Below are 13286 nucleotides of genomic sequence, written 5' to 3' on the forward strand. Positions count from 1 at the left end.
AAAGAGTTTGGGGCGCGAAATTTTTAGAGCCCATAGGTTTTTGGCTATTCAGTTTGGGAAATATTTCTTTCGCATCTTTCACTAGTTGTATGTAAGCTATAGTAACAACAAAAAGTATAATGTGTTAAAATCTAAATATCATTTATAAAATGAGAAAGAACTCATTAAACTCTCCTAAGGAGCATTCTAAATTCTTCAAATCATATGGAGTTTTGCTTAATTTTATTTTATTCTATCAAGTCTCAACATTCTGAAAGCATGGGGTGATATATTGAATTCTAATTACTAATTCTCATCTTTCACTTATACAGAATGGACTTCCAGAACATGCGCCATTCGCAGTATAGTTGGGACACCAACATTAAGTTGGCCAACTCCATCATCAACACTGAAGACTTTGGAGCCACCATCCAATATGGCATATTACATATTCTTGTATATATTACCAGGGCTGCTGCCATTCTTGTTCACGGCATGACTACCTTGGGCTTTTAGGAGGCCTTATTTTGTTGAAACCTCCATATGAGTGCACACCTATCGGTGTAGTGAGTACATCTATCTTGAAGTGGTATTATTAAGAGGTCCACCGAAACAAGATTTTAATTTTCGAAAGGCTATTTCAGTTAGAAACCCCAACTATGAAAGAGGATCTCAATTTTCTTGGCTCCTTAGTGAATTTCATGAACTTGTCGATATTAAGATTGTTATCACTTGATGTCGAATATCTTGGTCAAGATAAAGTAATGGAAAGGTTTTAATGAGATAGGAAAAAAAAAACGGTAGGATCATTCTTCCTTCTCCTTTGATTTGGGAAGCTTTACACTAAGGCTTTATTCTTTGTGATTGATGCTTAGGTCTCCTTAGCACATCTAGGTTGGTCGTTGCTTTATGAATATGGTATTGTTTTGACAAACTTGTATTAGTGTATGAAGTACTCAAGAGTTGGAGAAAAATTCATGGTTTCTATTGGCATACAACCCTTTGCAGTACCCGAAGAAGAAGATACTCCCATCAAACCCAATAAGATGCATAATCCTCTAGTTAAAGGGAAGATCATGAAAGCCTATTTAGATTCAAATTATGAATTTTAATATGCTTACATTGATAAGACGCAATATATCTCCCTGAGATAAATAACTAACACATCAACAATAGAAACCACCCTAATGGTCACACCTATCTCTCCCCGACATGTCAAAGAGATCACTCCCCACGATGTTTATTATATCGAAGAGTTGAAAATATTTTATGTAAATCCTTTATGGGACATAGAAACCAAGGAGTCTATTTACAAATCTGGAGTGCATCTGGAAGAAAATTTTGATTGGCTTATTGAACTAATTGAATCATGAGATAATTTATATAAGGATGCTTCAATTTTATCCTCTAAAAATTCGAAAGATGCTGCGCAAGCTAGGGGTACGTATCAGGACTACTATACATCAAACTCAATATTTTTTAAAAATTATGATATCATAAAAGTCAATAAGCTTCCAGAGAAATGAAAACACTACAACTAAAAGACTTGGATTCTTCTATCCCAAATATCATGAAAAGAAAGTTTGCAATGCAATAGTAAAGGTAGAGTTGAATCCAAAAGAAATTCTGAAGAACTTTACAAAGTTAGTCTCTCAGACGATCAAGTCATAGAAGCCAAACTTGTGCCTAAAGAACTAAAAAAATGACGGAGAAGCTGCTAATATGGACGAGTTGAAAGGAATCAATTTTGTAACTGAGTAAGATCCTTGCCCAATTTTCATCGACACGCTCCTGCTAGAAGATAAGGTTGAAGAAATAAAAATGTTACTCTGTGAATTCAGTGATTGTTTTGCTTATGTATGATGAAATGTCTGGCATGTCTCTTGATGTGGCAGTTCATAGACTAGACATTAATCCTGATGCAATTCTTGTTAAATAAGATCTAAGATGGATGAAACTGGAGATTGAAGAGCAAGTTATTGCAAAAAATAAAAAAGCTAGTTGAGCTAAGTTTTGTCTTAGAAGAGAAGTATGCTGATTAAATAGCTAATATTATCCCTGTGAAAAAAAGAGCTGTTGATCTGTATTGACTTTCGTGACCTTAATATGGTGTTTTTGAAAAATGAATTTTCGCTCATAGTGTCAGAATTGTTAGTTAACGATACTTCAATATTCGATATGTTTTATTTCATGACGAATGGTGAGGCTACAATTAGATCAATATGGATCTTAAGTATGGAAAGTACATGTCATTTTGGATGCCCATTGATATATTCTACTACACATTTATACCTTCAACTTAAAGATACTGGATTTATATACTAAATGGTTATGGTGCACATCTTTGATGACTTTATCCATCATAAGGTAGAGTGTTATATTGATGATCTTGTTGTCAAGAGCAAAGATTTACGCTAATCACAAAGTTGTATTTGAGGGAATAAAAAATTCGACCTCAAGATGAATCAGCTCAAATGTGCTTTTGGAATTTTCTCAAAACAGTTTCTTGGTACATTGTACGCCATAAATATATCAAAATTAAAGTGATCATGGAAATCCCACTGCCTAAAAGTCTTCGCTAGCTCCAGTTCTTGCTAGGATAGCTTGCATTCATTCAGTGATATATATTAAATATGTTGAGATGTCAACCATTTGTGAAGTTTATTAAAAAGTATGTTCGTTTCAAATGGGATGACGAACGTCTTGATGTATCAAAAGATATATACTGAGCCTCCCATTCTCACAATATTAATCCTGAAGAAGTATGTCATTTTGTACGTGATAGCTTTATATGAGTCCCTCAGAATATTATTGACACAATATAATGAAGAAAGGAAGGAGAATGCTCTATATTATATCAATCGAAGACTATTAGGAACAAAACATGATATTTTCAATTGAGAAGCAATGTTTGTATTGATTTTTGCTTTCACAAAAATTCTGCCATTACATGTTTTCTCATAAAATCATTTTAATCTCAATGATCTATCTGCTAAAGTTTTTTATGACACTTGCGTCAATAGATCGTTTAGTCAGATGAGCAGTAATACACTTACAATTCAAGATCACTTATTTCCTCAGAAAGTGGTAAAAGGATAGATCCTTATTGATTTACTCGCTGCACCTGTTAACAGAAATTATCCGATGAACAAATTTTGTTCATTCACAAAAATAAAAGTTGTGAATTTGGGAGGTATACTTTGATTGAGCATCATTTATCAAACCTGCTTAACCTCTGAATCTCCTAAAGGCACCAATTGACATTGGCCGCATCTTCTTAATGACCTGATGGAGGAATAATAAGGTACTTGTTCTTCTTAATTAAGCTCAGAACCATTGATGAAGCTGAATTTAAAGCCTTGGCGGCTGGACAAATGATTGCTATTTCAATTAAAATGCAGACAATTCACATTTTTGGTGGTTTTCAGCTTGGTAAAACTCAAATATTAGGCATCTACAAGATTAGGAAGTCGAGGTTATTTTATTATCACTAGAGGGTTCTCGAGCTTATGAAGAAGATCCCTAATATCATTTTAACTTAAGTCTCTCTATCTCTAAATATCAAGGCAAACTGCCTAGCAAAATTGGCCAAATAAATGAAGAGCATGAGCAATAAGTATGTGTTGATTGGAGGTTCACACTCACCTAGTGTTATGACCAGCCTTCTCACAAATCTTGCAAGAAGAGGGTTAGTTGAATTCAAGCCAACAGAATATAAATCAGTTTATTTCTCACTTTTCACCACAAATTATTTCTGAGAGCTCACAAGTCAAATCTTAAATTATCCGAAGAAGGCATAAGTTTGCTGGAGCATCAGAATCATGGCTAGAAGCTTTAATGGTAGTAGAGCAAGATGATTGAAGATAATCTTTTATCAACTAATACAAATTTGCAGTAAAACAAATCGCTAGTTGCATAAATTAAAGAAAGAGCATTGTAGTATGCATTTGCTAATAACACTTTGAATTGTAGATCATTCGATCAAAAATAGTTATGATGTCTAGGGGTTGGAGAAGTTTGATAAGGTCATTGATGTAAGCAAAAGTTTGGGAAGGGACCCAAATTTTTGCTAGAAAAAATAAAACCTTCCTAGGAGATATAAAAACCATAAAATACACAAAAACTTGACAAAATATAACTTTTATATTATAATGGAAAGACAACTTCTGACTTACAAACTTTTAGAAATAAAAACAAAACGACTCATACGACTTTCCTAAACTTGCTTTTCATTCCATTAGAAGAAGGATACAGATGGAAGGGTACTTGCGGAGAGACACAAGACGAAGGAGGAGGACAAGCTCGCAAGCTTTCCCAAGGAGGAGAGGAAGAGAAGGTGGACAAAGCTCGCAAGCTTTTTCAAGCAAACCCGCAGGTTATAGCTTCCAAAAATCAGATCATATCAACTTCTTTTTAACATCCCAAAACAACTTACATATATTGGCATGAGAAGGAATACAAACAGCCCCAAAACATTAATTAAAAGCTAATTAAATGAGGGAAATGAAAAGCCAACAACCACCTTATAATATTCCCAATTCTACATAGGAAACAAAGCACCAAAGCCACGGAAAAGCCCCCAACAGCCACGGGAAAACAGCCCAGGCGGAACCCGAGGAGGCAGCCGTGGGAACCAAGGGGCCAAGGCACGGGAAGTCTTCCCAGTACGGGAAACCAACAGCCAATCTCAGAAATCCAAGGGACAAGGCACGGAAAACAGCCAGTCGGCATAGGAACCCAAGGGACAAACTCATATTTTTAAGAAGAAAAGGGGAGAAGAAGGGACAAGACCACAAATAATGAGCTATCTATTTAGTTTAATAAATGAACTAAAAATATAGCTCATAATGAACTAACTTTTATTTCGATAAATGAACTAAAAATTAGCTCATAATGAGCTAAATTTTTGCTCAAAACATTAATGAGCTAGAGAAGTCAATATCAATTTTTTAGGTTTGATTTGACCCCCCTTGCCTACATCAGACTCCCCTACTTGAAAATCTCATCTCCCGATGAGTCGCCTTTAGCTTTCTTCTGAGGAGGTGAAGAAGGTGCATCAAGTTCTTGAATTTTTTCTTCATTCCTTTTTAGAATTTCTTCTCGTTCTTGCATAAACTGGTCTTGTAAGAGTCGCTTCTTCTTCATATACCGCTCCGTACACAAATGCATCCATGACTGTAGTTTGTATAGCTCATATTGCAGGGGATTTGTTGAATCTGGAATCCATCTGTTCATTGGATTTTGAACTTCAGAATCTTCTTGCTTGCTTTCTTCCTTGACTGAATCAATCTTTTTGTTTTTTTCCATTTTTTTAAAAGACTCAACAAAACAAGACTCTCAAGACTCACACAATAACTACTATGACTTACCAAGATTTACTTGACAAACCGACTCATAAACCTAGGGCTTCCTAACTTGCTCTGATACCAAATTTGATGCAATCAAAAATTTTGGAGAGGGGCCCAAATTTTTTATCACAAAAAGAAGACTTTCTAGGATTTAGAAGATTACAAGAACTCACAAAAATTAGACAAAAACAAACTTTAATATTATAAAAGATGATTACTAGACGCTTACAACTCTGGACGCTTAGAAACGACGCAATAAACACCTAAAGAAGCTTTGCCTTCAGAAGAAGGATACAGGTGGAATGAAACTTGCGGAGAGACGAAAGAGGTTAGGAGCCCGAGAATAAAGTGGAGAAGCTCGCAAGCTTTCCTAGAGGAGAAGGAGAATGGAAGTAGCTCGCAAGCTTTTCCACGAAGAAACCCGTAGGTTTAGGCTCCAAAAATAACTCACATCATCACTACTTTAACATCCCAAAACAACTTCTATATATAGGCATGAGAGGGGAAACCAAACAGCCCCAAAAACTCTTCACATTCTAAATTAAATGAGGGAAATGATAAGCCAACAGTCACTACACAGCAATTCCCAAAAACAGTCCAAAAACTATCCAGAAACAGTCCAAAAACTGCAGCAAATGGAAGGCCAACAACAACATAACACTAGTTCCCAAATGGCAAAGCAAATAGAGAAGAAAAGCCTTGGGAACCAAGCAACAAAGCCGCAGGAACCAAGGGGAAAAGGCACGGGAAACAGCCAGCCAGCACAGGAAACCAAAAGCCAACCGTGGGAACCAAGGGGCCATGGCATGGGAAAGCTTCTAGCACAGAAAACTAATAGTCAGCCATGGAAACCCACGGGACAAAGGCATGGAAAACAACCAACCAACACAGGAAATGAATAGACAAGGGGAAGGAGAAGAGGTACTAGTGGAGAAATCAAAGAGACACAAGGAGGGGATGAATCTAATTAATCTTCAATTTATGAGCTTAAAAGGCTCTCTATTAGATATTAATGAGTTGAAAAAGAAGAAGAAGCTCATTAATGACCTGATTTTTAGTAGAGATAAAGAAACTCACTAAATTTAAAAACCCAACTTGTTTTGACCCCTCCCTTGCCTACATCAGACTCCCCTACTTGAAGAACTCATCTCCCGATGAGTTGCCTTTTGCTTTCTTCCGAGGAGGCGAAGAAGGTGCATCCAGCTCTTGAATTTTTGCTTTAAATTTCTTCAAAATTTCTTCTTGCTCTTTCTCAAATTGTTCTTGAAGATACTTCTTTCTTTTCTTGTATTTCTCATCACATAAGAACATGTGATATTGAAATTTGTATAATCTGTCTTGTAGCGGATCTGTTGAATCACCTTCTGTTGGAATCCATCTGTCCATCGGAAGAGGGACTTCAATATCTTCTGGCTTGCTTTCTTTCACTGGATTACTATTTTTGTCTTTTTCCATTTAAAAAAAAAAGACTCAACAAGACTCACAAGCTTAGTACTTCCTAACTTGCTCTGATATCAAAATGATGTAACCCAAATTTTTGCTAGAAAAAATAAAACCTTCCTAGGAGATAAAAATCATAAAATACACAAAAACTTGACAAAATATAACTTTTATATTATAATGGAATGACACTTACAACTTCTGACTTACAAACTTTTAGAAATAAAAATAAAACGACTCATACGACTTTCCTAAACTTGTTTTTCATTCCATTAGAAGAAGGATACAGATGGAAGGGTACTTACGGAGAGACGAAAGAGGTTAGAAGTCAAGACGAAGGAGGAGGACAAGCTCGCAAGCTTTCCCAAGGAGGAGAGGAAGAGAAGTTGGACAAAGCTCGCAAGCTTTTCCAAGGAAACCCGCAGGTTATAGCTTCCAAAAATCACATCATATCAACTTCTTTTTAACATCCCAAAACAAATTCTATATATAGGCATGAGAAGGAATACAAACATCCCCAAAATATTAATTAAAAGCTAATTAAATGAGGGAAATAAAAAGCCAACAGCCACCTTATAATATTCCCAATTCTACACAGGAAACAAAGCACCAAAGCCACAGAAAAGCCCCCAACAGCCACAGGAAAACAGCCCAGGCGGAACCCGAAGAGGCAGCCGTGGGAATCAAGGGGCCAAGGCACGGGAAGTCTTCCCAGCACAGGAAACCAGCAGGCAATCTCGGAAATCCAAGGGACTAGGCACGGAAAACAGCCAGCCGGCATAGGAACCCAAGGGACAAGCTCAGATTTTTAAGAAGAAAAGGGTAGAAGAAGGGACAAGACCACAAATAATGTGCTATCTATTTAGTTTAATAAATGAACTAAAAACATAGCTCATAATGAACTAACTTTTAGTTCAATAAATGAACTAAAAACCAGCTCATAATGAGCTAAATTGTTGCTCAAAACATTAATGAGCTAGAGAAGTCAAAATCAAATTTTTGAGTTTGATTTGACCCCCCTGCCTACATCAGTCATGATCAAAGTTCATGAAGGCTTTTGTGGCGCATACTACTCAAGTTCCAAAATGACCATCAAAATCAAGAGAATGGGTAATTATTTGCCATCAATGGTTAAATATTGCATTGAATATGCCAAGAGGTGTCTTGAATGCCAAGTTCATTGTAATATGTTACATCAAGTGTCAAATTCGTTGCCTATAATTGCATCTTGGCCTTTTGAATATTGGGACACGAATATAGTTGGTTTGACCGATCTACCATCGTCAGGTAGACGCTACTTTATTTTAGTCACAATCGATTACTTCTGTAAGTGGGCTGAAGCTTCTTTGTTTAAAGAAGTTATATTCGAATATGTAATCAATTTCTTCACTCACAATAGCATGTCTACAGATTCGGTATGCCACTATTATTTAAGATAATGACCTAGCTTTCAACAACACCAAGATAAACAGATTCATCAATTGACACAATATTGATTGCTGATATTCATCAATTTTCAATCCAAGGGCAAATGGTTGTGTTGAAGTTTGAACAAAATATTGGTAAAGCTACTCAAGAAGTTCATCACCAAAAATAAAAGAGTATTACATACATAGATGGTAGAGGTGTTATGGGCATTGAGTTGCTATTATTTAGAGTAGGCATTCAGCGTGATCTCACTTAAGAGCAAAACAATTGCTTGTGAATGGAAGAGCTTAATGCATTGGAAGAAAGCAAACTACAAGTTTAACAGTATCTTGAGTTTTATCGGGCGAGGATTTTTAGATCTTTTGATTGTTTAATGTATCAGCGGACATTCCAAGAAAGAGAGTTGGTCTTTGTGCTGAGAAGGATAGTCACCCCTTATTGAAGGATGGGTGACAAATTTGAGTTGAATTGGAGATGCTGCTTTGGCATCGAGAAAATATATCAAGAAAAAAAATAATCTACTTGAGCTATCAAAGGCTTATATCACCAATCAACATTTGGTATTTAAAGAAGTACTGCATATAAAGAGCAAATTGAAGATGTTATAATCTAATTTTTTGTTAAATTGAAAATGTACTCTCAATTTATATAAATAAGCATACTTTAATCTTTTTAAAATTCTCTTGTAAAGTAAGAATGTATTTATAGAACATCATAAAAGGTGTACTTTGATTTTCTTGAAATTCTCTTGCGAAGCAAGAACTCCTCTCCAGATTATCATATAAAATCTCCTTGCAAGGCTGGGCATTTTTAAACATTCAAATTTAATGACTGTCAAAATTCCCTTTTGAGACGGGAGATTTTAAATATAAATTTGGGATGACATCATGTTTAGTGTTGAGATATCCAAATAAATATGTAAAATTATTGATAATATAACTTTTTAAGTTAATCAAATATGAAGCAAAGGCTAATGCTTTCAAGTGAACATATATATAACCACTATTAAAGTTAGAGATTCGTCCATTAACTCGTTTAGAGTTAAAATGAGAAGGCTTTTTGAGTTTGATGATTTCAATAAATTAAGTGGAAGAAGCATGGATTTTTATAGCTCAAGTTTAACGCTTGAACAGATGTATAAGGACGGATGCGACAAGTCCAAATATCGTTGAGTCGTATATAGCTTTTCTTACTCAACAAGCTATAAGAAAGGTCACAATAAAAAATCTTTAATTTTTTATTAACCTGATAAAAATGTTTTCATGTTTAGAGTTCATCCAACATGAACAAGTTAGAGAAACTCATATATAGTAGTGTTCTCTCAACGAACAAATGAATTAAGGCAGAGCTGAGGAGATGGAGATAAATCTCATCCGTCAAAACATCTATGAAACAAACCAAAGGACTTCCAAATGTGGAAGTTCCAAGATAATGAAAGCTCAGAAGAAAGAACTCTCAAATCTACAAACTTTAATAAATCATATTGTAGAAGCATGATCTTTTATAATTTAAGTCTAGGATTCAAGCAGGTATATATGGTCAGACTCAACAAGTTCAAATTGTAATTAGGTCGTTAACTGTTTTTTAACTAATTAACAAGCCATGAAAAGAGGAAGTAATATCAAAACCTCTGTACTTGAGCAAGTGTATGAGGTTAGGCTCAACATGTTCAAGTTTGTTTGAGTCTCTGACGGCTTTTCTTGCTCAACAAGCTATGAACAAGGCCATAGTAAGAAAGCCCGTTGCAGTAAGAAAGCCCTCTTTCACATGCCTTTTTGCATCCAAAATGGAAAAATGAACTGATATTTTAAAATGCAATAAATTTACATTTGTGAGGTCATAAATTCATTATCGATAAGATGCAAAAAAAAAAAGAAAAAATAAAAAAGAAAGAGAAGATACTATAATTATCTCATTCATAGGAGAATCTTTCTTGTCATCATCTGCATCACTAATAACTTGATCTAGTTCATTAATGACATCATCATCGTTAGCTCACTCACCAACTTCTTTATGTACACCAATAAGAAGATTCATTTTTGGATATGCATATTGCCTCATCAAGTGACAATTAATACATTCTCAACCTGTAATTTTAATCAAATAATTTGTAACTTATTTGTCCTCTGGTATATTTGTTGATTGTAGTATTACTTTAGAAACAATGGGCATAGAGATTGTTTTTGTAAAGAATGGTGCAATTGTCTCCTTGACATGTGAAGTGAAAATCTTAACAGCTCTTAAATATTTTTCCTAGACATGTGCAAGTTGAAACCTATGATGCACAGACGCGGACACGACGACGCGGATACAACACGACATGGACACGGGACACATCAGTTATTGAAAATATAGGACACGGACATGGGTTGGACACGGTATTATAGTTTTTATATTTAAAAAATATAGTTTAAAATTTAAATAACTATAATTTTAAAATAATTTGAAAATAATAAGTCATTTAACTAGAATTTGTGCTTAAAATGATTAGTATTAGGATGTCGAGAGTCAGACGTTGATGCCGTTTATCAGTCATTGAGATAAGAGATGAAAACACCTTCATTTCCAAAAAGAAATGAAAATAAGAATATTCGATGATTGGGTATTAAGTGCGGACGTTGATTTGGTGTTGTGGATAGAAATAAGAAATTTAGTTTAAATCCCGCCAAATACAAGAAATTATATTTTAAAAAAATCATAAAATATTTAAGATACTTGTGTCGGACACGCGTGTCCAATTTGCATTTAATATTTTTTAATCGAACACGTTCTCGGATTGTCCGACATGTGTCGGAGGAGTGTTAGACGAGTGTCGTATTGGATACGGTGTTAGACACTGTACACCTCTTTGAGGAGAAGTGTCGGTGCATCATAGGTTGAAACCCATGTTCTTTTCTAGATTAGGAATTTATCAACATCTCTTTTTGTTTATACTTTTAAACTGGTTTTTAAACGTAGACTATGCTATTTTGGCATCTTTCGTAGTGTTAGAAAGATCCTGCAATTTGTCAAATTTTATGTGCTTGCTTCCAAGAATGTATTCCATTTAATTAACAATTTTTATATACAAGTGAAGGCATTTTTTTAGCTGTTTTAATATTCCTAATTCTTCAAAACTCGAGGAAATATTTTATAAGATGGTGGTGGGACCTGCAGTGCTTTATGGTGCAAAATGTTGGCCATTAAAAGAAAATCATAAAATTAAATTAAGCATTGTAGAGATGATGATGCTTAGGTGGATGAGTGGCTTCACTCTTTTAGTTAGAATGTGAAACGAGTATATACATGAAAAGGTTGGAGTAGCTCCAGTAGCAGATAAGATTAGAGAGTCGTCTTAGATGATTTGGTCATATAAAACTTCGGCCTTCTAATGACTCGGTTAGGAGAGTGGATATATTAGATTTAACCTATATTAAGGAAGGTAGAGGTAGACCTAAAAAATATTGGATAGAAAATATTAGAGATGATCTTTTTTATTAGATTTAAATGCGAATTTGACTCTTAATATCATATAATGGAGAAAATTAATTTATGTAGCCGACCTCGTATAGTGGGATAAAAGCTTGTTTTTTTGTCCTCCAATTAGTATTGGGTTTCATTACGTTCTCTTGATTTGTTAGTCTACATTTATTCAGTAGGATTATCTCATCTTTTGAGTATTAGTATATTGAATTTGGCACTATGCTTGGCACATTTTATCATTTCTATCCATACCATTCACCTGACTAGTAAAAAAAGCACCTTTTTTGTTTGTGATTTGCTTTCACCTTTTTGGTTCTCTCTTGATCTATATTTCTACCTTAACAAAAACTTAATACTGCATATCTCACTGAGAATTTACACCACGAAGGTGGTGTTGATTTGCTCAATGTTCACGCCCTTCACATGCATGTCCTTTGATCAATAGTTGATTAGACGTCCTGCTCCAGCCCATCTTGGGGAGTTGCTACAGTTCAGGGCGAGGTCTACTCTTGATCTGATTTCCTAGTTGATGTCATTCAAGTTGCATATTAAAGAATTGCTATTTGAACCCTAATGAGAGCTCATTCCTTTTCTGATTTGTTAGACAAGCTTGATACCGGGTTCCTCTTCTAGTTGTCATTGTAATGCAACATAAATCTTTAACTACAAAATTGATGTGAGACAATCGAGGTCTACGCTTTCTTCGGGAGATCAGAGATGCATTGCAAATTATAAAAATTAGTGCGATGTATTTTTTTTATACTAATGAGTATGCAATTTGTAAATTATAAAAGACAGAGTTTTAAAAAGGAGCCTATATCAAATCTAATTCGGCAAAAAAAGCAACAACAACAACATCAAGCCTTTATCCCACTACGTGGGGTCGGCTACATGAATCCTTTTTCTCCATTGTGTTCTATTAAAAGTCAAATTCTCATTTAAACCTAATAAAGAAAGGTCATTCCTAATATTTTCTAACCAAGTCTTTTTAGGTCTACCCCTACCTTTCTTAACATAAGTCAAATCTAATACCTCTACTCTCCTAACCGGGTCATCGAAAGGCCGTCGTTTTATGTGACCAAACCATCTAAGGCGACTCTCTCTAATTTTATCTTCTACTGGAGCTACTCCAACCTTTTCACGTATATGCTCATTTCGTATCCTATCTCTAAGGGTAAAGCCACTCATCCACCTGAGCATTCTCATCTCTGCCACACTTAACTTAGTATTATGCTTCTCTTTTAATGGCCAACATTCGGCACCATAAAGCATTGCAGACCTCACTACCATCTTATAGAATTTTCCTTTAAGTTTGAGGGGTACATTTCTATCACATAACAAGCCCGATGCATTCCTCCACTTCAACCATCCAACTTGAATTCTGCTGATAATATCCCCATCAATTTCACCATCACTCTGAACAATAGATCCAAAGATGATATCATCCACATAAATTTGAACAATGAGTATTTTCTTTCTAAATTTCTTTAAGAAGAGAGTTGTATCCACACTTCCTTTTTCAAAAGATCTTTCAAGTAGGAAAGTGCTCAATCTCTCATACCAAGCCCTAGGTGCCTGTTTCAATCCATATAATGCCTTTTTTAACTTAAAAATATGATTTGGGTATTT

The 13286-nt window shown here is 35.0% G+C and overlaps 1 protein-coding gene across 1 annotated transcript in view; it reads left to right on the forward strand.

Annotated features, from left to right (window-relative positions):
- The first annotated feature begins 329 nt into the window (after window positions 1–329).
- The window catches only part of LOC110097642 (splicing factor-like protein 1), a 29982-nt gene continuing 17025 nt past the window's right edge, over window positions 330–13286 (forward strand). The window contains exon 1 of the mRNA XM_020824146.2: window positions 330–545. The gene's annotated coding sequence lies outside the window, so the exon portion shown is untranslated. The remainder of the gene's footprint in view (window positions 546–13286) is intronic.

This window comes from Dendrobium catenatum, unplaced genomic scaffold (assembly GCF_001605985.2).
Source record: "Dendrobium catenatum unplaced genomic scaffold, ASM160598v2 fragScaff_scaffold_734, whole genome shotgun sequence".
NCBI lineage: Eukaryota > Viridiplantae > Streptophyta > Magnoliopsida > Asparagales > Orchidaceae > Dendrobium > Dendrobium catenatum.